Here is a 26,246-nt window from a genome sequence, read left to right on the forward strand (position 1 = left end):
ACTATTAAACTATGTTTTAGTTTACTTAAAACATTTGAAGAAAACGCTGAGATAATGAAATATCCGTTATTCAAGATAGCAACCAGAAGTATCCACAATTCCTGAAAAGTGTTTATTAACATTTGTTTAAGCTCAGTTTTTTTGGTCATAGGTTAGAAATTCGTGTATACAAAATACTGAACCCTATATCTCAGGAGCGGTGACATTTAAAAATCATTTAAATTGCTATGTCCTTCTGGATTATCGTTGTCCTAATTTCATTTCTCTATGTATTATAGCTTCTGAGACTAAATGTCTCCACGCACAACAGTGCGCTATAGTAATACCGTATAATGTCTGTTAAAGCTTCTTTTGTGACTTATGATTCAACTCAACTAGCTTTTATCTGATATGACAAAACTGTCAGTCTTTTCTTTGGCCATTGATTTATATCAGATCTTAGTGTGTCAGAGTGGATCACGTTGGGTCGCGGATTAGAGTGGATCACCCTCAATCAAGGTGGGTTCAGAGTAGGTCAAACTGGATTGGTGGGCTATAATGGATCATGGTGGATTGTGGGTAGTGATGGGTAAATTTCCGGGAAGATATTTTTCAGGAATATTCCCTGGGAATATTCGGAATATTCCTAGGAAGATTCCCAAAAATGGGAATTTTCCGGGAATTTTAGTACAATCACAAAGAAAATTGCATTTTATTACTATATTCCGATATCAAAGTTAAATTCGTTTCTGTATCACAGTATATTATTATTGCTGTCCCCAGAGTCGTCTTCAAAATGTATATTCGGAACGGTATTATGTTATTTTATTAATATTTTATTATATTTAGACAATACACATAAATGTATAGGTATTTACAATACGTTCTATGCAAGTAAATATGTGGAAAAATGGTATAGTAAATCCACATACTTTTAAACCGCTAAACAATTGAAATTTATATGTAAGTGGATTTTCTAAACTTGACTCTACTCTTGACATTATAATTGTATTAAATTGTTAAATTTCTAAATCTTTAATTCTATACGTACGTGGATTAGATGGAATAACTTCGCTAATAAAAAATATTTCTTTTGACCAATTAGGTGTATATCCCTTCTCAAATAACCCTTCCCATTTACTTATACGAACATAATCACCAATCTTATAATTCGGTTTATGATGCTTATAGTCTTTCTTATAAACCTTATCCAATATTGTTTGCTCACTCTTTTTATTAACTTGTATAGGTTTTAAACCAATTGTTCTATGCATACGATAATTATACTCGCTAACTAGTGTTGGTAATACCTCTATCCATTTATAAATTCCCCGTGTTATAAATTTCATCCGAATGTTTTGTTTAAGAGTTCTATTTAATCTCTCAACAACAGAAGCTTTATTATACTATAGGTTGAGAAATGATTTTCCTCCAACAAACTCCTTAAATTCTTTATTGTAAAAGTCTTTGCCTTGATCAGTTTGTAAGTTACTAGGTTTTCTCGTTCTTAATATGGATTCAAATGCTTCTGTAACATTCTTACCGCTCTTATCTTTAACAGGAACAGCAAACGCATATTTCAAGAATACATCTATGATCGTTAACAAATACTTGCATCCTTTATTTAACTTGGAAACACTTTTTAAAACTCCACTAACCATTTCCACAAGATCTGATTGCCATAAATCATCTATACCTTTAACAATAACACTTAAGCTAAGATTTTTTCTGGAAGGTTTGTGAATTTCTTCTAGAATGTCTTCTCTAATACATTTACGTTCCTCTAGTCAATCTTTGTTTTTAACGAAATGTGATTTAGTAACACCACATACAAAACAAATACATTTTAATATATCTTCCATTCTGTGTTTGTTCTATTCTAATGGTATTTTTCTTCGTATCTGTTGATTTCTTACATTTAACACAATACATCCAGTTTATTATATAGAAATTTAAAATTCATCATTACCTAATACTACACTCCTAACATTATCATTATTGCTTGATTCGTTTTCATTTTCATCTTCTCTTTCTATATACATAATAAGCAATAATAATTTGCCACGTTTTTGATCAGAATCTTTGGATGGTCTAATTGTTAACTGATCATTTATATTAAAGTGTAATGGAAAACTTTCAACTAGAATGTCATTAAAAATATGTCTGTAAGATGTGCTAGTATCGATGTAAATAATGGCTAGTATAGATCAAAGTTTCAATCAGATATGTTACGAACAGATTAAAGATAATTAGTGGTATGGTATATTTGGCGATTTTAAATTGATTATAAACAAATCAACAGGATATTTCAACGCCACTAAGTTGTGTCAAAGAGGCGGTAAAAGGATTGATCACTGGTTAGATAATAAACATTCAAAAGAGTTATTAGATTACTACAACAAACTTCGAAGTTCCCATGATTCCGGCCACTTGAGAGCTCATCTTACACAGTAAAACTAGGTGGTAACGAAATAAAGAATCTAATTTCAGGAACATATATGTATAAAAAGATATTTCTCTCTATTGCTTTTTGGATATCACAAGACTTTTATGACAAGTGCTATGATATTATAGAAAACTATTTCACACAAGACTTTAGACAATATTGAGAATACATTGAAAAATTACAATCAAGAGTAGAAGAAATTGAAGAGTCAATGGAAAGATTAAGGATTCGAAACGGGGGTTTAAAAGAAATAGCCGCACCATATACAGACGATGTTTCAAAAGATATTTGTCTAATCATATACAAGAAGAACAGACTTAATGATCCTTTCCCTTATTATGCTATCAGATGTCAAAAAAGAAGTATATATAAACCTCTTAATGAAGCAGAAGAAAAATATTCAGATCATGAGATAATATACGAAACGTTTAGAGATCCTAACAGTATTAAGTTATTCAACTTCATGCAACAAGAACTAAATATTCGTAAAGGTTAGGCTAATGAGTTTTGGACATCCCCATTAAAAGATTTGGTTAAAGAAATAGATTGTTTATATGATCGGTTAATATCTAATCCAATGTAGAAACTTTTAATATATACTTTTATGATTATTATTTCATAAAAGCTTAACAAATTTAAAACTAAGACCAGTTACTCAACATCAATCTTCACTGTTGCTAGTTAAAATGTGCTATCCTAAGTCTCTTCTTCTTCTTCTTCTTCAATGTAATCAAAGTGAACCGGGCTATCAAAATTAAGATTTTCTTCAGGATATTATTCAAGATATGTTTTGTTGCTATTGTTGTTAAGTCTAATAACTGTTCTACACAAAGGGCAACTGTTATTATCTTTTAACCAGGCAAGCATACACTCAACACAGAACACATGCTTACACGTTGATTTATACAATTGAGTTCTTGTTTCTTTACATAATGGGTATTCTTCTTAGTTTTTTATTAAGCGTAAACCTGTTGAGAGTAGTATTAATTTGTTTTTGAGAGAATCGTGAACATGCTTATATACTCTTCAGAGTTCAAGCATATCGATCTTGTCTCTGATTTTTATTAGAAAGTCTTCAGAGAACTTTCTATCGCAACAAGTGTATATTATTCAGTTTAATTCTAAACCTTTGCTTTCGAACTCAAGAATGAATTTTTCGCTTTTATCGTGTAAACTAACTTTTGGCCAATAAACCTTATTTTGATATTTTTTCACGTGTGTTTCATCTAGCAGTGGTGTAATAGCTTACCAATGGATAAGAAAATTAAATTCTCTCAAGAAGGCTGTTAGTTCTTTTCCTTAGATGCGACAACTTTTAGAAACTATATCCCAACAGAGCTTGCCTTTAAAGTTTTTTTAGGAACGTAAGTTTGAGTAAATCTGTTTGATAAGAAAGTATGCCCCAATGCAAATATTCTTTGAATTGTGTACAAACCTCAATAGTTTTTTTTGTGAATACTTTCCCCAGTTACTTTTTTACTAAACATGAGCCCATCAACTTCTTTAAAATCATTAAGAAAATCTTAACTCATTTGTTGAGCGTATTCATACGTGTAGTGTTCCCAATGAATATATTGTCTTGTATGTTCTTTATGGTTTAGTACGAATTCTGGTTTTAAATGATGATAATACTCTGAATCATACCTTCGTTCACACAATTTGCCCCAGAAAAAATTATCACTATACTTATTAATAATGTCTTCGTGTTTAACTAAGCCTTTTCTGTTTGATAATCTGGCCCAATCGATGTGTTCTTCATAACGTTCCATAAAAGAAAGTTATAGTTTCTGGTTTGATGTAACTAAATACCAATGTATCTTGTTTTCGAAGGTATGTAGAAGGTAATCGGATAAGTCCTTTATTTCTGAAATTTGTTTCCATTCACTGAATTTTCCACTACTAAGTGCATCTATAACTATATTTCTACAAAGCGGATTTTGAAAGTAGTTTACAATACGTTCAGGATTTAACTATTGAATCTTATCTTTTATAAGTTCATCTTTATTTTTCATTGTTTTATCTTGTTTACTTGGTTGTTGTGAATTTGGAGCAGTTGTTGCTAAAGACTTATTTCTGTGCTCGTTGAATATGGCTAGTATGTCTGCCTTCCTAAGTTTTGAATAACCATGTATTGTTCTCTCTGCAGTATTGTTTAAATTGGGGAATACTTTTCCTTTCCATAACCTCTTTTGTTTATAATAAGAAGAAAATAATTATTCATTTTTGTTATTTTTTGTATATAATAAATAAGGGTAGGCAATGTGATTTGATCTGTAATAAACTTAACCTTATTCATGAAGATTTTAAACTGATAGCAGCACTACTGGAAAAGCAAATGTTGTTAAAAGAAAAAGAATTGTTGTTAAAAGAAAAAGAGAATGGAGCACTAGAAAGATATACACCAGAATCAAATTGCGATAGTGACAAAGAGCTCGAGCCTACAAATGATAGTAATGATAATGATAAGGAAGATTTGTAAAAATAATAGCAAAAATGAATTGGTAGTTATTTTAGTATTAGTGACTTTGATGGTGTAATCCCATGAAAGCCGTATACTAATACAATATACTAACAAACATTAAGATTTCCCACGTCACATGAGTATTAGCTATTCTATTAGATAACGAAAATGATTAAATTTATTTCTTTTATATAATAAAAACGAGAGAATAATAATGAATAATTTAATTAAACATTCAGTAGTTGAACTGAAAAACTTATATAAAAGAAAGGGAATGAAAGGCTATTCTCGATTAAGAAAAGCAGAATTTATTGACCGTATTAGACAAAATGAAGATGAACAAAACAAATGAAACTGTAGGCAAACATTTCCGTTTCAGGAAGACCTCTTTGAAACACCAGAATCTAAGAGATTACTTAGGAAGAGAAGTTTAAAACTGTTTCCATTTAAAGAAGAGATATTTGAAGAAAAAAGAGTGAAACCTGAATCAGTAGCAATTGATGTAAATCTCCAAGAAACGGCAATTAAATCAAGATTAGAAACATGGAGATTCAAAACTGATTACAAAAACCATGATCCTCTAGAACAATATATCACTTCAACATCAAAGGCTTTAATAAATAGACTAACCATCAGCTTACAAAAACATGGTTCATTAAAGGTTAATCTCTTGATAAACTGTCAATATAAGAAAGGTAAAGAAATTCAAAAATTCTACATCAACAGTAGCAACAAAGAGGTATTCCAATCAACCAACCTAAAAGAATTCATAAGTGATGGTAAAGATTTATTACGAGCAAGAATGGATGAGTTCCAAGCTAGAGGTTCTGGATGCGCTCTTACAAATATAAAGTACTTAGAGTTAGCTCTTAATAAATATGCACCGTATAGAGGAACATCATACATAGAACTACCAAGGGAAATCAAAAGAAAAAATGGTGTTGTTAATGTAAAGAAGGAAGATGAAAAATCTTTCTTGTATTCAATTGTTTCTGCATTACAACCTGTTGAAAACCACCCACAACGACCGTCAAAGTACATGCTTGTTATTGAAGACTTGGAAAAAGATTTAAAGGTATCGATGATCCTGTAAAACTAACTGATATCCCAAAAATTGAAGGACGACTTGATGTATCGTTTAACGTTTATACATACGACGAAAAATATATGGTGTACGTTTTAAATCATACTAAAAACAATAAAGACACCCATGTGAATTTTTTATATATAAAAGAAAAAATAAAACACACTATTGTTGGATTTAAGACCTAAGTAGATTAGTTAGCACCCAAATAAGAAAAAAGAAAGCTCGAAAATATTTGTGTGATCGATGTTTATTATACATCTACTCGCAAAGTGCATTATATAAACACGAAAAAGATTGTTCTACTCACGAAGTTGTTAAGATAGAAGTGCCACCAGAAGATACATACGTTGAATTTCAGAACTATCAATATACGATGAAGATGCCATTTGTGATTTATGCTGATTTCGAATGTCTATTACATGCGGCTATGAGTTGCGAAGAATGTTGTCCAGAATATGAATAATATGCCAAAAAATATCAGCAGCATAATCCATCTGGATTCTGTTACTATATTGTAAAAAGTGATGGAAGTAAAATAGATCCTGTTGTGTATAGAGGTAAAGATGCAGCTAAGAAGTTCATAAGAGTGTTAAAGAAAGAAGCCAAACAAATATCGAACATATATAGAGAAAACGAATTACCTTTAACAATTAAACAGTTAAAAGAGTTCAACAAATCTAAATATTGCTCTTACTGCAAAGTAAAATATACTCCAAAAAACATAAAGCTAAACATCATGATCATATAACAAGAGAGTTTGTAGCTGCATTATGTAACAACTGTAATTTAAAAGTTAGAATGCCTAAGTTTGTACAGCGGGGGACACTTCTAAATGGTACACCTTAGCCGTAAATCTCCATATGGCAGTACCGTTTAGAAGTGTCCCCCGCTGTACCAGTGATTATACATAACTTATCAGGATATGACTCCCACTTGTTTATAAAAGAACTAGGATGTAATAAAGAGCAAATAGAATTAATACCTAATAACGAACAACGTTACATATCATTCAGTAAAATGTTGGAACAATCAAATTAAAATTCGTAGATTCATTTAGTTTTATGGCATGTATTTTAGACAAATTATCATCAAACCTAACAAGAGAACAAATGACTCACACACAACACTTCTACCCTAATGAAAAACAATTTAACCTTGTAACAAGAAAAGGTGTTTACCCGTACGATTATGTTAGTGACTGGAATAAGTGTATACAGAGACTATTACCACCAAAGGAAGCATTCTGCAACAAGCTTACCAACACACATATACGTGACGAGGATTATGAGCATGTAAAGAAAGTATAGAAAACATTTAAAGTTAATAATCTTGAACAGTATCATGACCTATATCTAAAAACTGATGTGTTGTTATTAGCAGAAGTGTTTCAGAACTTTAGAGAAACATGTCTTAAAGCTTATGGTCTTGATCCAGCTTGGTATATGACAGCACCAGGTTTAGCTTGGGATGCAATGTTAAAGACGACAAATATAAAACCAGAGTTGCTCACAGATTACAATATGGTCTTGATGATAGAGAAAAGCATAAGAGGTGGAATTTAACAATATAGTAAAAGATATGTAAAAGCAAACAACAAATATTTGGAAGGTTACAATGGAAATAAAGAAGATCCTTACTTAATGTAAATGGATGCTAACAGCTTGTATGGGTGAGCAACTAACCAATATCTAACGTATAAGGGATTTAGATGGTTAAGTGAAGACGGAATAAGAGAAACAGATTTTGTAAATGTTCCTGATATTTGTGAAAAAGATTACATTTTAGAAGTTGATCTTGAATATCCTAAAGAATTACATGACTATCACAAAGACTACCCATTAGCACCTCAAAACATGTGTCCACCTGGTTGAAAACAATCAAAACTGTTAACAACTTTATACGATAAGGAAAAAATATGTAATTCACTATCGAAACTTAAAACAATGTTTATCACTTAAATTAAAACTTGAGAAATTCATCGAGTAATAGAGTTTGAACAATCAGATTGGTTAAAGAATTACATAGATTTAGACACACAGATGAGAACTAGAGCAACAAATGACTTTGAGAGAGTCTTTTGTAAGCTAATGAACAATTCAGTTTTTGGAAAGACTATGGAAAATATTAGAAAGAGATGTAAACCTATAGAATGTGATCCAGCAAGAGTAGAAAACTAATTGCTAAACCAAATTTTAAAGATAGAATTATTTATTCTGAGAATCTATGTGCAACCATAAAGAATAAAACAAAATTTACTTTCAATAAACCAATATATGTCGGAGTGAGTATTTTAGATCTATCTAAATATTTAATGTACAACTTCCATTATAATCTGATGAAGCCAAAATACCAAGACAAAATAGAAGTATGTTATACAGATACCGAGAGCTATATATACCATATTCAAACAGAAAATGTATACGAGAACATGAAAAAATATATTGATTACTTCGACACGAGTGATTACTCCAAAGATAGCAGGTATAAGATATCTCAAATCAATAAGAAAATACTTGATAAGATGAAAGATGAACTTAAAGGAACAATCATGGAAGAATTTGTTGGTTTAAGATCAAAAATGCATTCAATCAAGTTTGAAAAAAAATATTGTAAAAAAGCAAAAGGAGTTAAGAAAAATGCTATAAGTAAAGAACTTTCATTTAACTATTATAAAGATTGTTTGTTCAATCAAAAAATATTATAAAAAGATGAATTTAATAAGAAGTTATAAGCACGATTTGTATAGTGTAGAAGTAAATAAGTTAGCTTTAAGTTGTGTAGATGATATTACGAGCACTAGTGCCACAGCTTCTAATCGACTAAGCTGAAAGCCAGTACAAAAATTCTGTTCGGCTCGAACCTCTGTAAACTATCCTCACAAGAGCCTTTACTCAGTTCCCGTTTTAATGTATTCAATTAATTGTACCTATTCATTCTTAGGAGAAGAATTAAGTGAAAACATTCTCAACACGTTTTCGCTAAGTTTATCCATTAATTTAGTAAAGGTTTGTAGAATATTTTGGTAGCATGACTAGTACTCGGAAGAACATTATGTTAACAATGTACCGTATGTGTGTTGTTATTGAAATTCAGTATTTGTGGAACTCTTGATGCCTTTTGAAAACAAACAATACTTTACTTTCGCCCGTTTACAAAAATAGAAGAAAACAAAAGACAAATCACTAACAACTATGGATTATCAATGCGTTTACTGTATTATAAAATTAAGATGTAAGTATCAGAAATTTTTAAAGCATATATATATATACGTAAGAGTTTTTAGTTACAAGACTACAGTGATATGCTACTTCACATTAATATTATTATTACCCTTAAAGGTATGGAAGATTTTAACCTTTATGTACCTGAGGTTCAGCAGCGTACCGACACCTTGATTTAAAGACAAAACGCCTTGTATATATATATATATATATATATATATATATATATATATATATATATATATATGAGAGAAGAAGACGTTTCTAGCCACCATCATTCGTAGAGAATCAAATTAGATTGGACACATATTTTGATGAAATTGTCATCTTGATACCATCATAGATGGAGAGTGAGGAGTACGGAGAAGAAGAACACAACTCATCAATATCTCGAAAATTAAAAGAAAATGTTGGAAGTTAAAAAGGAAGCTGAAAATCAAGAACGTGGAAGAAACATTTCCAGGCTCAAACTAAAAATTAAGAAGAAAAATTTTAAAAATCATTAGTCGCAGAACCTGCCAATAGGCAGAATGCTTAATAAAAATGTATGTGAAGTAGTTTGATTAAGAATGACTTATCTGAAAATATGGCATTTCTTTAATTTTGAGGAAATAGTACTTTTGTCTAAAAAATTGAAATTTAGAATTCTTGGCAATGCAATTTGTTATCCTCATGATCAAGTCCTTCAGAGTTATGATTACAACATTAAAGTTTTTTAATTACAACGTAAAATAATTATTTTTCATTTTCAAGAAAATTTGCTATCGTTTAGAGCTATTACCATTAGTGTTATCTTCAGATTGTTTAACTTGATTGTGCGTAACAATTACCACGTAATATTTTAAGTAGTACTCTAATTTTTCCATCTTAATAGTATGACCAGTATCTGTACTTTTCAGTCTGCCGGTTTGTAGTGATATTCCTCTGCATTCCCATAGTAAATTGACTTTTATTTTATTTGGTTATATTACATAAGACGGTATTCCATTATTCATTATATTTAATGAGGCTTACATTTTGTTTACAAAATAAATAATTCTACAGTTTCCTTTAATCCAATGCTTCTAGGTATATTGAATCTCACAAAACAAAGAAAATAATGCTATATCAAGAATATAATTTCGGAATTATTCAAAGAAAAGAGATTTATATTACTTTTTTCTTTGACAACTTAAACAAAAAATTGTAAACATTTAACACATTATATTAAGTATGTTCGTGTACTAGCCTTAGAATGCATTCTCTTAAACAGATTTTGCATAAAAGTTTCAGTGTAGTAAACAGAATTAGGGAAAACACATTCAAATCTTCTAATTTCTCATGTACCAGTTGCACTTACATTTTCCTTTTCCTGTATCATACATGATATTCAACTCATAAGAATTATTTACGACGTTATTGCACTTGTAATTACAAAAAAATACTAATTTTAAAAATACTCACAAGTTACCGTCACATTTGTATGAGCTACATTGGAGGTATATCACGTTAGACAATTTACAACTACTAGTTGAGGTTATAAAGTAACCTTTCCAAAATGAATTTTCAAATTAATATATTTGTTGATGCAAATTAGTCATATGATTTATTTCTCACGTTTCTTTAACTTGTTGTGTCTTACTTTTCTACTTGCAGGAAAAGTACAGGAGATGCAAACTGTTCTGCAAGAGTAAGAATTAAATTTAGAGTTTCTAATTTTGTGACTGAGATGCGTGTTATTCGTGGGATGATTGATATTGTAGGTAAGAAGTTCCATTTGAAGATTGCATAACCTTACGTTTAGTCGTTAATCATTTGACGCCAGTATGTTCTAAGGAAATATAACAATTGTACATCGCTGCAAGAAGGAAGTGCTACCCAATCATTCTAGAGTGGGGACTAAGATAAGACAGATATGAACGGACGCTTCTAAATGAAAGTTAAGGAAAATTAAATGCATTGCAAAGTCTTAACTCATACCTAGATGTCACGATCTATGTAAGTTACAATATAAGTGTGTCAATTCTTTACTGAGTTGAATGACAATCACATATAGTTGTATTATTCGCGCTTACACTGGACGGAAGAAACAAATCGTGTTTGCTGGTGAGTTGTTTTCCGATGATCTTGAATAAATAAATAAATAAATAATTATAAAGACTCATCCAATGTTATTCACATTTTATAAATTAGTACTTTATTAATGGCTTGGGAATGTCGTATTACTAATTTCTCCTGAAAACCACAAGGGTAATGTGTTATTGAGGGTAAAACTCCGAACTCTATTTTTAGAATGATTAAACCGTCGTTTTCATATTTCATAAATAAATACCTCATTAATAATATATGAAATAATTTGTTACCGAAAACACAAAACGATCAGGTTATTTTAGAAGATAATTTCCTCCGAGGAAAACCTCAATAGTCTAAATAATGAATTCATGCTAGTTACCCATTAAACGATATATCTATTCTTCTTATTTGAAAAGAAAGGTACGGACCGAGCGTATCCGTGTTAACGTCCCTAGTCCTAACACTCGTGAAACAAATACCTGTGTGAATTTGTGTTAGAAGGCTTAAAAGAATCTAGTTTTTAAACAGACATGATATGCGTAATGATATCATTTACTCGTGTATATAATATTCATACGTGGCAAGATAATTTGCGGTGTAAACACAAATTATGTCTGTTATATGAGCGAATCTGTCTCGAGACTGCAGATGTAAAAAAAACTGACTTTTCTGGACATTTTAAGGAAAAACAAAGACAATGAACTACACTGATTAAATACACAATAAAAATAATTGAACTAGGAAAAAGATTGTAAAGGAAATCCGTGATTTTCTGAGAAATTGCCACAACATCCAGCGTTGTAATGTAATAGCGTTGGATGTAATAGCGTTTCCAGCTTAAGTTCAAGATTAACCACAAGCTCAACCGAAAATCATGGAGATAAATTCACAATGTTACAATCCTTACTGCAGTGTCGCTCTTTATAATACTATCTCTTGTTGTGGCTGCTTATAAAAATACGCTCATATTCAACTTTATGCTCTATTAGTTAACCGATATATGTAAGTTCTTAGTATCATAGCTTAAGGAATTGATATGCATTGAAGAACCTTTTTATCAGATATGTTTCTCGATGAAAAAGAAACTTTTCCATATAAACTTTTGGGAGTTTAAACGTACATAATAGTTTCAAGTTTTGATTAATGTTGTTTTTTCTTTTTTGTGGAAGTTTGTGCCCTACTTCGTAGTCATGGTCATCGAAAGCTGTACAATTATGTGAGAATATTAATGACTTATTGGCAAACACTACTGTCATGAAAATGCATTTGAATATCTGTAAAGAAACACATTAGAGACGCGTTTTTCTCTAGCCTAGTGTAATATATTCAATAATCCATGCACATTTTAAGATGAGTAAGCATGAAATGCCAACAAGTATCTTAAGTAATGGCTTGTTGATTTTAGCTGTATTTTGAGAAGTTCCTAAAATGTAATTTACTGCAGCATAAACTAAAATACAAGAAAAAGTCAAAAACAATTATATGAACGTTGAAGTACTTATGCATATTGTCGTAATTTAAGGTAGAATACTGAAATTTGATAGATAATGAAATATATTTCGAACGAATTAAACCAAATTGATGAATAAATTTTAATACGTAGGTTTGGCGAAAATTAAAAATGTATCGAACAAAATATACTTCACTATTTGACAACAAGTAATCTTAAATATGACACAAAAAGAAACAATAACAATTCAAACTCTTAATATAATTGTTGTCAGTCTTCAAAATTTGTTGTCAAGCAGAAGTACTCTAAATTCTTTATTGATGTAGTTTACAAAAACGTTTTGTTTTATTTCCGAAGGTGCATTATCAAACTATATATATATATATATATATATATATATATATATATATATATATATATATATATATATATAATGATAAATATGAAATCAAAACTCGTAAGAAAAAGCTTTCTCTTTAGTGAGGGAATTAATTGGAAGAGCGAAGGATAGCTTGAAACTCAACCGTCAACTCCCTATTCAAACTTTAATTTCATAAAGTTTTAATATTGAACATTGCCGAATAGTAATGTCTCAATTGAAACGAAACTGATAGAATGTGCAACTGTTTTTGATATTATTATTGATATCCATAGAACGAGAGATATAGAGACATTAAGAGAGGCAGGTAAGCAATATTTTAGAATCTGTGTAGAGCGCGAAAAATAGTCTTCAACTCAATTAATCCTTCATTCAAGCCAAAAGTGGAACTTAATCATTACCGGAACTACGGTCGATTGCTACACAACTATAATATAACTTTACTAATACTTTCTACTTATATATTCATTTCTATAGTAGAAATGGTAAAAGATTAAAACATACCGTCCTTTAGAATGTAAAATTCATTCAAGACAATTTGCATTTACTTTGTTAATCTTCTATTGAACTTGGATGCCGTCAAGATTATCAAGTTCCAACTTTAAACGCTATCGTCATAGAATAAATATGTTTATAATGATTTAAGTTTTAATTAATACTTCACCTGAAGAGAATATTCTATCTTCACCCATAGCTCTCTATTAAAATCAGAAGGTTTTTGTTTATGTATTGATTTATTTATTTATATTTTGAAAATTGCTTATATTTTTGGATTGAATATTGCTCTGAATCCGTGTAACGTTTGTTCCTGTCACCACGGCATGGCGCGTCCTCAGGTTGCGGATCGAGGAGAAGGCCTCTAGATATAGAGGTAAGCTGCAAATATACTGAATAAGCAGTCGCACACAGCCGACTAGGAGTGGTCCTCCAACTTGGGGGTTTGGGTAGGGCTAACAACATCATCCTGTAAAAAAAAGCACTTGTTCAGAAATATTCACAAAAGCCTCGGACAAGGACTGATAACTTGGCACGACATCAGCAAAAGAAAATGGACATGAGATTTGGAACATGGAATATTAGAAGTCTTTATAGGGCAGGCGCGTTAAAATCCGTAACGAGTGAGTTAGAGAAATACAGGACGGACGTAGTAGGAGTTCAGGAAGTTAGGTGGGAAGGAAATGGATCTGAGAATTCCGGAAATTTTACGTTCTTTTACGGGGAAGGAAATAAAAATCACCAGTTAGGAACAGGGTTTTTCGTTCATAAACGTATATTACCAGCAATTAAACGGGTTGAATTTGTTACTGACAGACCTTCTTTTATTACTATTAAGGGACGGTGGTGTGATATTATTGTTTTAAATGTACATGCTCCAACTGAAGATAAGGATGACGATATAAAAGACAGTTTTTACGAAGAAGTGGAACGGATATTTGACCAACTCCCGCGATACCATATGAAAATTCTATTAGGGGATTTCAATGCGAAGGTAGGACGAGAGGATATTTTCAAACCGATTATAGGGAACGAAAGTCTGCATAAGGAAAGTAATGACAACGGTGTTAGACTCGTGAACTTTGCAACATCCAAAAACCTAATCGTGAAGAGTACAAAATTCCCACATCGCGACGTTCATAAATACACTTGGACATCACCAGACGGAAAAACACACAACCAAATTGATCACGTTCTAGTACATAGAAGAAGGCAATCTAGCATAATTGACGTCCGGTCGTTTAAAGGGGCTGATTGTGACACTGATCACTACCTGGTAGCAGCGATAATACGAGAGAGGTTATCGTTGAATGAAGGTAATATTCATTGTCCGAAAACGGAGAGATTCAATTTAAAGTAATTAGAAGAGAGCCAGGTAAGAGAGGAATACCAGATTGAAGTTTCGAATAGATTCTCGGCTTTAAAAGATTCGGAGTGCACTAGTGTTGAGGATACCTGGATTGAAATTAGAGATAGCATTAAAATTTCAGCAAAAGAAAAATTGGGACGCGCGGAAATACGTAGGAACAAACCATGGTTCGACCAGGAATGGACAAAACTAGCAGAGAAGAGAAAACAGGCAAAATTACGCTGGCTACAAAATCCGAATGAAATAACTACACAAAATTTCGCAGATACCAGGCGGGAAGCTTCCAAAACTTTTAGAACAAAGAAACGCAATTTTCTATCCTATACCTTGCTTCAATAGGATGGGGTGACCTGTCACACTTCACGCGAGTCATTACCACGAATTCATGAAAGATTCACAGAGGAAACGACTCTCAACAAAAGGATTGTGGCCCCCTCGTTCGCCGGACCTGACCACTTTTGATTTTTATCTGCGGTTTATTCTAAAAGGAAATGTGTACGTAAATAATAGAAAAGAGCATTACAAGACTTGAAGGACAATATTTGTAATGCAAGCTTGGTAACTGATGCGGTAGAGTTGGGCAAAGTGTGTAATAAGATTTTAGTGCGTACACTAAGATGCATTGAAACACAACGTGGTCATTTTCAGCATCTACCCTAACATACAAGACAAGATCATTTCAGTAAATACAGTAAGAAAGTAAGTAAAGTGATTACATTTCCCTAACCAAACCTTTGCGCTTTGTATTGCAAATACTATGCATATGCTCGTAGTGTGCAGGGTCGGTTTTTAGTGTGCCACGCCGTATAACCAAAGGACAAATAGTAATGGGGAACAAAATCTTTAATTGTGTGCCATGTATAAGTCTATATTTGCATATTTTGACTGTGTGAAAAACTTCAGAAATTTTTATCGACTTCAGTTTTCAAGACATCACAAGACAAAGAAACGGGATTTTTTGAAAGCTAACATTAAGGAACTTGAAGATAATAGTAAAAATAAAAACATACGGGACATGCATAAGGGAATCAACAAATTTAAGAAAGGCTATCAACCTCGTGCTTATATATTAAAGAAATCTGACGGTACAGTTCTCACTGACACGGATAGCATCTTAAATAGATGGAAAGATTTCTTTGATGATTTGCTTAACACGCAACCAAAAACTAGTGTTCGTGGAGAAAAGGAGATACACACCGCAGAACCGTATATTCCAGAACCCAACCGAATAGAAGCAGAAACCGCTATAAAGAAATTAAAGAAACACAAATCTCCGGGTGTAGATGAAATTCCGGCTGAGTTAATTTTAGCTGGAGGCGAAAAATTGTGGAACAAGATACACAAACTCATTCTCCTTATCTGGAACAAGGAAGAATTGCCACTAGAGTGGAAAAAATCAATCATTGTTCAAATTCACAAGAAAGGCGACAAAACTGACTGTAATAATTATCGAGGCATTTCTCTTCTGTCAACATCCTATAAAATCCTTTCAAATATTCTGTTAGCAAGACTGACCCCATACGCAGATGAAATTATTGGAGATTATCAGTGCGGATTTAGACGAAATCGATCAACTATCGACCAAATATTTACCATTCGCCAAATACTGGAAAAAAAGTGGGAATACAATACCCCGGTACATCAACTATTTATTGATTTTAGAAAGGCGTACGACTCGGTTAGGAGAGAAACATTATACAACGTTCTTGCAGAACTTGGAATACCGAGAAAGCTAATTAGATTAATTAAGATATGTTTAAATGAATCCCAAAGTAAAGTCCGGGTAGGAAAATTTTTGTACACGAGCTTTCACGTCGAAAATGGCCTGAAACAAGGAGATGCGTTGTCGCCATTATTATTTAACTTCGTTCTGGAATACGCTATAAGGAAAATCAAAGATAGCAATCAGGGCCTACAGTTGAACGGAATTCATCAGGTTATGGCATATGCTGATGATGTAAATTTAATAGGAGATGATAGGAGAACAATAGAAAGAAATGCAGAGATCTTATTAAACACTCGCAGGGACATGGGTTTAGAAGTAAATGCAGAGAAAACTAAATACATGGAAGTGCGCCGGGACCGGAATACAGCAAATTATGGATGCGTTAAAATATTAAATAATACTTTTGATAAAGTGGATACTTTCAAATATCTAGGATCAATATTAACAGAGGAAAATCATATTCACGAAGAAATAAAATGTTGAATGAAAGCAGGGAATTCGTGTTACTATTCGGTTCAAAATCTCTTGTCGTCGCGAATTCTGTCGAGGAATTTGAAGCTTAAAATATACAAAACGAAAATCATGCCTGTTGTTCTGTATGGCTGCAAAACATGGTCACTTACTCTGTGGGAAGAACATAGACTGAAAGTATTTGAGAACAAGATCCTGAAACGAATATTCGGACCCAAGAGGAACGAGAATGGTGAATGGCGGAAACTTCATAACGAGGAACTACATAAATTATATGGTCTACCCAACATTGTTAGGGTCGTCAAGTCTAGGAGGCTTTGATGGGCGGGTCATGTAGCTAGAATGGAAAAAAAGTAGAGACACATTCAAAGTCTTGACTGGAAGACCAATCGGAAAACGACCATTGGGAAGACCTAATCGCAGATGGGAGGACAATAATAAGATGGATCTCACAGAGATTGGAATACAGAGTAGAAACTGGATGCAGTTAGCTAAGGATAGAAGTCAGTGGAAAGCTTTTGTGAACGCGTCATTGAACCTTCGGGTTCCATAGGCCATAGAGTTAGTTAGTTAATTGCTCTGAATAGATCAAAAAAGTGCCAGAGCTATTAACTGTGTATTCACATATTGTTTTATTCTAAGAACATGTGATCTATCCTTCTGATGCAAACTGAAGTATAAAAATACTACCTGCAATTTCAATTTCGTAGTCTATTGTAAATCTACAGCATTTTCATATTCCATAACGAAACTTACCGTAGAACGTAAACATAACGTACAATAAAATGCATTTTTTATCCACTTCCCAACTGTTTCTCTTTTAAGGTTTACCTACATATTTTATCATACGCTAGTCACATAGGTACAGCAGTATTTCCAAAATTTAATTCGCAGGTCGCTTGAAGAACCTGTTAGGTACATTAAGCGCTAATGAATTCTTTCAGTTCAGTGTCATACGATTGTGTTATTTAGGCTAAAGGATACAATGATTAACCCTCGGATGCATGTCGCTTTTTTTCTACACTTTTACATATGTGGGGTCAATTTGACCCCACGCAATATTTGGTTGATAATAATATAACATAGTATGCATGTTAGGTTAATTAGATTACGTTAGGTTTGGTTAAGTTAGGTAATGCGGAGGTATGTTAAGTTTGTTTAAATTAGGTTACATTAGGCAAGGTATATAGTTCAGGTTATCGCGTTTTATTCATTAATATAAGGAATAAACCAATTACAAATATTGTTCAGATATTTTAACTGTTTTCCTCTTCCTCGCTTTCCGAATAGTTAAAAATAGTTAACTCTTCTTCATATTAATATGAGTAACAGTTCACTTACACTTATCCGAGCGGCAATTCAGCACCATAATCTTACTTGAAACAAAAGATTTCTTGAGCAAGGAAAACAACACTAAATATGAAGAAAGTACCCATGTTTTGGCTTTGTCACATCAATACACATCACTGACATTCAGAACACACTACTAACACACTACTGTGAAATTTGCACACATACTTCTCACATCTGCTGCAACGCTGTGATGTCTTCCTGTCCTCTTCCCTTGTACAGATCTGACATCTTACTCTCTTGTTCGAAGATGTAGGAGCCAATGCCTTTGTTTCCCTCTCTACACCGCAGAGTTTCATCGCATCAATCACTGGTTTCTTTAGGTTCAAACTGTGGCACCTCAGCCTGATGTGAGGAAGAATCAGTTCGTTCGCCAACTCAGTTAGAAAAACACGGCGCTTGTGACTGATCCCTGAATGATAATCCGGATGTTGTGATAAGTAGCATGTGTATGCATTGAGAGCGCCTACGTTGATTACATTATAAAAGAGGGCCATTGGCCAGCGACGCGTCTGTCTCCTACAGGTGTATGTTTGAACCAATTTGTCCATGGCGTCAACTCCACTCTTTGTTTGGTTGTAAAATTTTATGATTTCTGGCTTCTTCTTGGAATCTTCCTCATCCACGCCTGTGTCATGATGCATGATGCTGAGTAGAATGACGTTCTTATTCTTTTTCGGTACGTAGCTTACTAGGGTAACATCTTTATTGAAGACGAATTGTGATGTGCTAGGCTGTCTTGACTTAACATTGACCAGCGCAGGTGGAATTTCACGTCTGTTTTTCTTTATTGTACCAACAATAGTTACATTTTGTACCAACAGTTCCTTAGCTAAATCATAACTTGTGAAAAACTGATCAGTTGTGATATTACTGCCGGAGTTCCGCAGCGTGTAGCACAATGTCTTCACGACGTTGCTGGCGAGGTTAGTTTGAACTGGTTCCCCTGGCTGTCGTCCCAAGTACACTAAACCGTCTTTTGCGTAAAAGTTCTCAGCATCACACAACCAGAAGATCTTAATGCCGTATTTACCTGGTTTACTTGGCATATACTGCACAAACTTGCATCTCCCACGGAAAGGCACTAACTGTTCATCAATCGTGAGGAAAACTCCGGGAACCATAACTTTTCGACAATTTTCTATGAAAAGTGTCCAGATATATCGAAATGCAGCCATGTGATCAGTTTCCAGACGCAAAGCGCGGGTTCGCTTGTCATCGAACCGGAGCAGTCTTCTGATATCTTCGAAACGATTCACGCCAAAAGTTGCTTTGTATTTCGGATTAGCGAATTTGTTGAGAAAAAGTTCGCGAATAGGAACATCCCAACTTCTCTCAGTACCTGCGATAAGAAGGATGCCAATAAAAGCCTGAAGCTCTTCTAATGTTAGGTCAGTCCACTTTTTCACTGATTTCACTGCCACTCTTCTTCCTTCTAAATTCGTGCACTGCACAATTTCCTCCAAAATGTTACGGGAAATGAACAAATCAAAGGCATCTTTGGGTGACGTCAAGACAAAGCCCCGCGGGAGACCTTGTACATTCCTTACGATGTTGTGCCTAGCAGTCTGGTGAACACCGGGTGGTTTGCTTTTCCACTCAATTCCATTCTTCGAAATCATACCGAAAGACGCTTGCTCATCCCTTGCATCTTCTTCTTCTTCTTCATCATCATCACCACCATTATCCATTTCAAAATCACTGTCTTCCCTCGGAATGTTTTCCTCCTCTGAAACTCCATCATCTTCGTCAAAACTGTCCAAGTTGCTGGCAACACCATTATCATCCTCCTCCGTAAGCAGTTCGTTTATTTCATTTAGAGACAATCCTCTTTTTGTCATTACTGTCTATGGCACTTTCAGTCTAATAAACAGGATTTTATAAAATCACGTAAAAGCAATAAGCATGCACTTGTTCAAACCTAAAATGCGGCGTTCTTTCACACACGGTGTGCAATTGTTTCTGCAACACAAACAAACATGAGAGCGGAGCACTGTAGAAATGTCGTCCGACTATACACGCGGTCTGTCAACAACAACTGATTGCAGTGTTGTCAGGTTACAGTGGAAAAAAATATTTTCAAATAAGATAAAACAACCTTTTATTCGCGACAAATTTTTACTATACTTGCAGCAATATGCGAATTTATGGAAATTTTACAAGAGCATAAGTTTATTCCCAGAGAAAATAAGATCTCGAAATCAAAACTTATAAAAAATATCCAGTTTTACAAAAAGATTCATCATCATCCCTCGATAATTCGAATGATGATGATTGTTGTTCTGCCCTAAGGCAGGTCTTTGACCCGAAGGTCCTTGGGCAAGATGAGCCCATGGTGGTTTTTCATTGCCTTCCATGGGATGATGATGACGTCCTAAGGACGGGACCTACAGTTTAACGTGGGATCCGAATCACATGTGTCCCCACCGGGAATCGAACCCGGGACCCCTTGATTACAAGGCGGTGAGAGTAATCACTTATCCACCGGGGAATACTGATTTTAAAAGATTTTCTCTACTTTGGGTATAGCTGAACATTATATCCAGGCCAAACTTTTTATTTTGAACGTTTCTAAACTATTTTGAAACTGGGGTCAAATTGACCCCACATATGTAATAGATGGGTAATGATAAAAAATGGTAAAAAAATAAATAATAATAACTTGCAAAACAAATGTGTTTACATTCTTTTGTAGTTGAAGCATCCTGCTTAGATGTCACAGAACATCAGGATTTTTCAGTGAGATTTCCTTGTAATACTAGGAAATAAAAGCATGTTGGGGTCAAAATGACCCCACACATGCATCCGAGGGTTAAAGCAATTTAACTATGACGAAATAATAGGCTGAATGAGAAGGAAACAGGATCACCCCCAAAAATCAAGTGATACGCACCACACGCTCGCTTAGCCGGGGAATGGACCTGGAACCCACGCACCAGAGTGCTCTACCACTCAGCCGCCTTGCCAGTTGTTAAGTGTTAAATGACTATCATGATTGCTTTAACCCTTTTGCGGTCCATGGTACGTTTTCGTAAAATATTGCAATTTGTTTTTAGCCGCTTGTTTACGTCGTCTAAAAGGCAGTTAAGCCAGTTTTTTTAATTGGTCAAGTCAGACATAGGCGAAAGAACACGCCAAGTGCGATTAGAACGAAATACGAATAACTTGGGGAACAGGTTGCGCGTGACATATACACTTTCTTGAGGCATTTGCATAAATATAAATATACTGGATATTTATATATAGCGAGTGGCGCACGGAAAAACAGCATGCCAGAGACCGGCAAACTGAGCATTATTGTCTATTGTTGCGACAACATTTGTGTAGTGTGTTGTCAGTTTTCAGTACGAAAGCCGTCAAGACTTTGTTAAGACATATAAAGTAAATCTCAGCGAGATGGATTCCCTACAAGAAATAATCGCAATAGTGGAGGCATAGGCTATACGTCTATCGGTTCATTTTAACAAACACAGAATATATTGCAAGAAAGTTTCCTGGAGTTTCCATACCGGATTGGAGCAATATAGGGGAGTTCGTGAAGAGGTGGTGTACTACAGGTGCACTCTGGAACCAAGAAAAGAATCGAGCTCCGTCTGTTCGTGCACCTGCTGTGATCCTTGATATTCAAGCATGAATGATCCAGAGACCAACGAAGTCGACAAGGAAATTGTCGCATCAAGTGGACATTTCGCGCAGTTCTTATCAACGTATCTTAAAAGATCTACGGATGAAGGCGTACAAAGTGACATGTGTCTAAGAACTGAAAAAGGGAGATAGGCAAAAAAGTGTGAATAGCTGCGCGTAGTTACTTGAAATGTTTCATGATGAAATATTGGCCGAAATGCTGTATTTTATAAGTGACGAAGTCTCGTTCCATCTAACAGAACATGTAAACATCCAAAACTTCAGATACTGGTCAACAATCAATCGCCATAATGAACGTTCCTATACCATGAACGTTCCTATACCTTGCTTCAATAGGATGGGGTGACCTGTCACACTTCACGCGAGTCATTACCACGAATTCATGAAAGATTCACAGAGGAAACGACTCTCAACAAAAGGATTGTGGCCCCCTCGTTCGCCGGACCTGACCACTTTTGATTTTTATCTGCGGTGTATTCTAAAAGGAAATGTGTACGTAAATAATAGAAAAGAGCATTACAAGACTTGAAGGACAATATTTGTAATGCAAGCTTGGTAACTGATGCGGTAGAGTTGGGCAAAGTGTGTAATAAGATTTTAGTGCGTACACTAAGATGCATTGAAACACAACGTGGTCATTTTCAGCATCTACCCTAACATACAAGACAAGATCATTTCAGTAAATACAGTAAGAAAGTAAGTAAAGTGATTACATTTCCCTAACCAAACCTTTGCGCTTTGTATTGCAAATACTATGCATAGGCTCGTAGTGTGCAGGGTCGGTTTTTAGTGTGCCACGCCGCATAACCAAAGGACGAATAGTAATGGGGAAGAAAATCTTTAATTGTGTGCCATGTATAAGTCTATATTTGCATATTTTGACTGTGTGAAAAACTTCAGAAATTTTTATCGACTTCAGTTTTCAAGACATCAGAATGAATTTTGTATACGAATGTCTACACCTCTAATTGTTTTTCACTTTTTCTTTGAGATTTCTACATCAACACAGGATTCAGTCCGAGCGGCTCAAAATTTTTGAAAAAGGAAACTTAAACAAGACAACACACTAAGTAAGGCTATGTGGTAATATGTAACAAAACACACAATCACGTTACAGTTTCGACACAATAACTGTGTCTTCATCAGACTTCCACTCCTTCTGGCTGTTTGGGAGTTGGTCACCTCTTATATACACTCCGGAGATCAACTTTTATTTAGGCACCGCCCCTTCATTAAAAATTAACACTTGTGTGTTTTTCACTTTCACATTTTACCTGCGCACGTGTCCAATTAAAAGTTTACTTTTTTCGCTGGATATATTCTGCCATTAATTATCCTTATTTTTCTTATGAGTTTGTTTTCTTTCTTTCTTCTTCCTTTTCATTTTTCTTCTTTAACCAGAATCTTCTCCCACTCATTATTTATCGAGAATCTTGCATTCCAATTCATCACCTTGTCTCCTGCCTTCATAAGTTCTCTGGCTTCTTTCCATTTTCTCACCAAAGTTCTCTTCTCTACTTCTATGACCCCTGCTCCTTCCCACCCTATTCTGTGGTTTGTCACTTTCTTATGTTCATATATCGCACTGTTATCCCTTTTAATCTTACGTCATCCTCGTGCTGTTTTATCTTTTCTTCCATCTTCTTTGTTTCTTCTATGTAAATTTTGTTACACTCCTCGCATCCTACTTTATATATTACACACTTTTCGTCTTTGTCCTGTGTTGCTTTTCTCTTGCTTTTCCTGACCAGTTCAATTATTCTGCTTGCTCCTTTCCTGTACGCTCTTATTCCTGCTTTCCGAAGCATTCTCTTTATCTTCTCTGTTCCTTTCCGTAGACTTTCTATTTCAAACCATTATTTGTTCTTGTCTTCTTCCTCTTTATTCCTTTCTCTTGCTATGTTTCTTGTCACCCTATCCTCTTCGTTGTATCCATTTCTCCAGAACTTCTTTAAATCCCTTTTCCTCTGTTCTTCATTTGTGTTTAGGTCTCCTATTCTTTCCTCCGTGCTTTTTATGAAATTCTTCTTTGTACCCTCATCCGCATCACTTTGTTTTCTGGCAATACACTTTCGCTGCACACTCTCTTTGGTACCAGAATGTGATAAACTATCCTCCTTCTGACTTCTTTATTTTCATATCTAAATAGTTTATCTCCTTATCTACTTCTATTTCATTTTCTAGTTTAATCCCTTTCTTTTCATCTTCTATGTCTCTTATAAATTTCTCCAGCTTCTTTTTCGTTCCCTTCCATATTCCTAAACAGTCATCCACATAACGGCAAAAAGAAGCAGTCTTTCTCCTCCTCTTTCTATCGTCTCATTCTCCCATCGATTCATTATTATATCTGATAGTACTGGACTCAAACAAGATCCAATATGAAGTCCTTCCTTCATTTTAACAATCCTGTCTCTGATTACACAGTATCCATTCTCCCACAATGCCTCTAATCCTTCTCTTACCTTCTTATTGTCCCAGTTTTCTATTTTCTTTGCACCCATTTTCCCTTCTATTATTCTCATTATTTCTTTTCTCTTAAGGCTCGGGAACATACTTTATCATCCAAGCTAAGTAACACTGTGCTGTTCTTTCTTCTTCCTAATCTATCATCCTCTTAACGTCTTGCGCATTCTCTACTCTCTTACTTTCCTGTCCTACTCTCATTGAACCGGCTATCCTCTTAAGCTTTTTCTCCAACAGTTCTAACATATTATTCCTGCAGTTAAGCACTGGCCTCAACTTCACTACTTCTTTGTGGATTTTTGGAAATCCTTTCATCCTAGGCAAATTTCCTTCTTCTCTCGCTAACTTCTTGAACCCTTTCTTTATGCAGTCCTCTAAAAGCTTTTTTAAATATTTTTCTTGTCCTCTATCCACCACATCTTCGTATGTTTCATCTTTCAGATCTCCAGGTTTTTCTTCATACCATACATTATCCATCACTAGTATAGCACCACCTTTGTCTGCCTATTCCACTACTATGTCCTTTCTCTTTCTTATCCTTTTCATTTCTATTTTCTCTTTGTCATTCAGATTCCCTCTTTGTCTACTTGATTTGTTATCTACTATATTTACTAGCTTCCTTCGAATTCTGTCCCTATTTTCTTCATCTTTTATTTCCTGAAGTGCTACTTCTATCCCATAAACAGCTTCTTCCTTATCCACCTTTTCTTTGGCAACTCTGAATTTATATTCTAGACTTAAAAACTGCTTCTCTTCTTCAGTAATCTCCTATGATTACCACTCTTTTCTCGCCCATTGTCTCTTCTTGTGTCCAGTTTATTATTTTCCCTTTCTCTTTTAATCTTTTTTCTTCTTTTCTTCTGAAATTTCCCTCCCACACTTTCAAGTTCTTCATCGTAAACTCTCTTGTAAAAATACTCAGACTCTCTTTTATTTCTTCTCTTTTGCTCTTATTTTTGTCCTTTATCTCGTTTATTTTTCTCTTCTTCTTTCTTACCTCGTTCCAAAATAATTCCTTCCCCATTTTCTTGAGTAGCTTTCTCCATCTAGTGGTCCTGCAATCTACCCGTTTCTTATTGATTCTTAAGGATTCAGAATTAAGGAGCCTAATTAAAAAACGATCTCCGGAGACTATATAACAGGTGACCAACTCCCAAACAGCAAGAAGGAGTGGAAGTCTGATGAAGACACATTTATTGTGTCGAAACTGTAAACGTGATTGTGTGTTTTCTTACATACGATCACACAGCCTTCTTCAGTGTTTTGTTTTGTTTTAGTATAAAATGGAAACAAGGCCGAATAGAATAGTTAAAGGAAACTCTTGGAAACTTTTATAAGGATTTTCTCATTCCGTTTCTGGTGTATGATATGGATATGCGAGGGATAGCCATAAAGAGGTTGTTACATTTTGAAGAGAAAGAGGTACGAGAAAGAGGGACAAATATTCTTGATTTAGGAATACTTATATATATATATATATATATATATATATATATATATATATATATATATATATCAATAATTTTCAAAGGTAGACTCTACATGACGGACAGGCGACTCTTTTACTTTCAATTTCATTATAAAATTCTAATTACAAATGGCTGATTACAAAGAGTAGGTAAGTGTCTTTCCTTAATGACCAGATGAAGGGA

Source organism: Thermobia domestica, chromosome 13, assembly GCF_964235325.1.
Source record: "Thermobia domestica chromosome 13, izTheDome1.hap1.1, whole genome shotgun sequence".
Lineage (NCBI taxonomy): Eukaryota > Metazoa > Arthropoda > Insecta > Zygentoma > Lepismatidae > Thermobia > Thermobia domestica.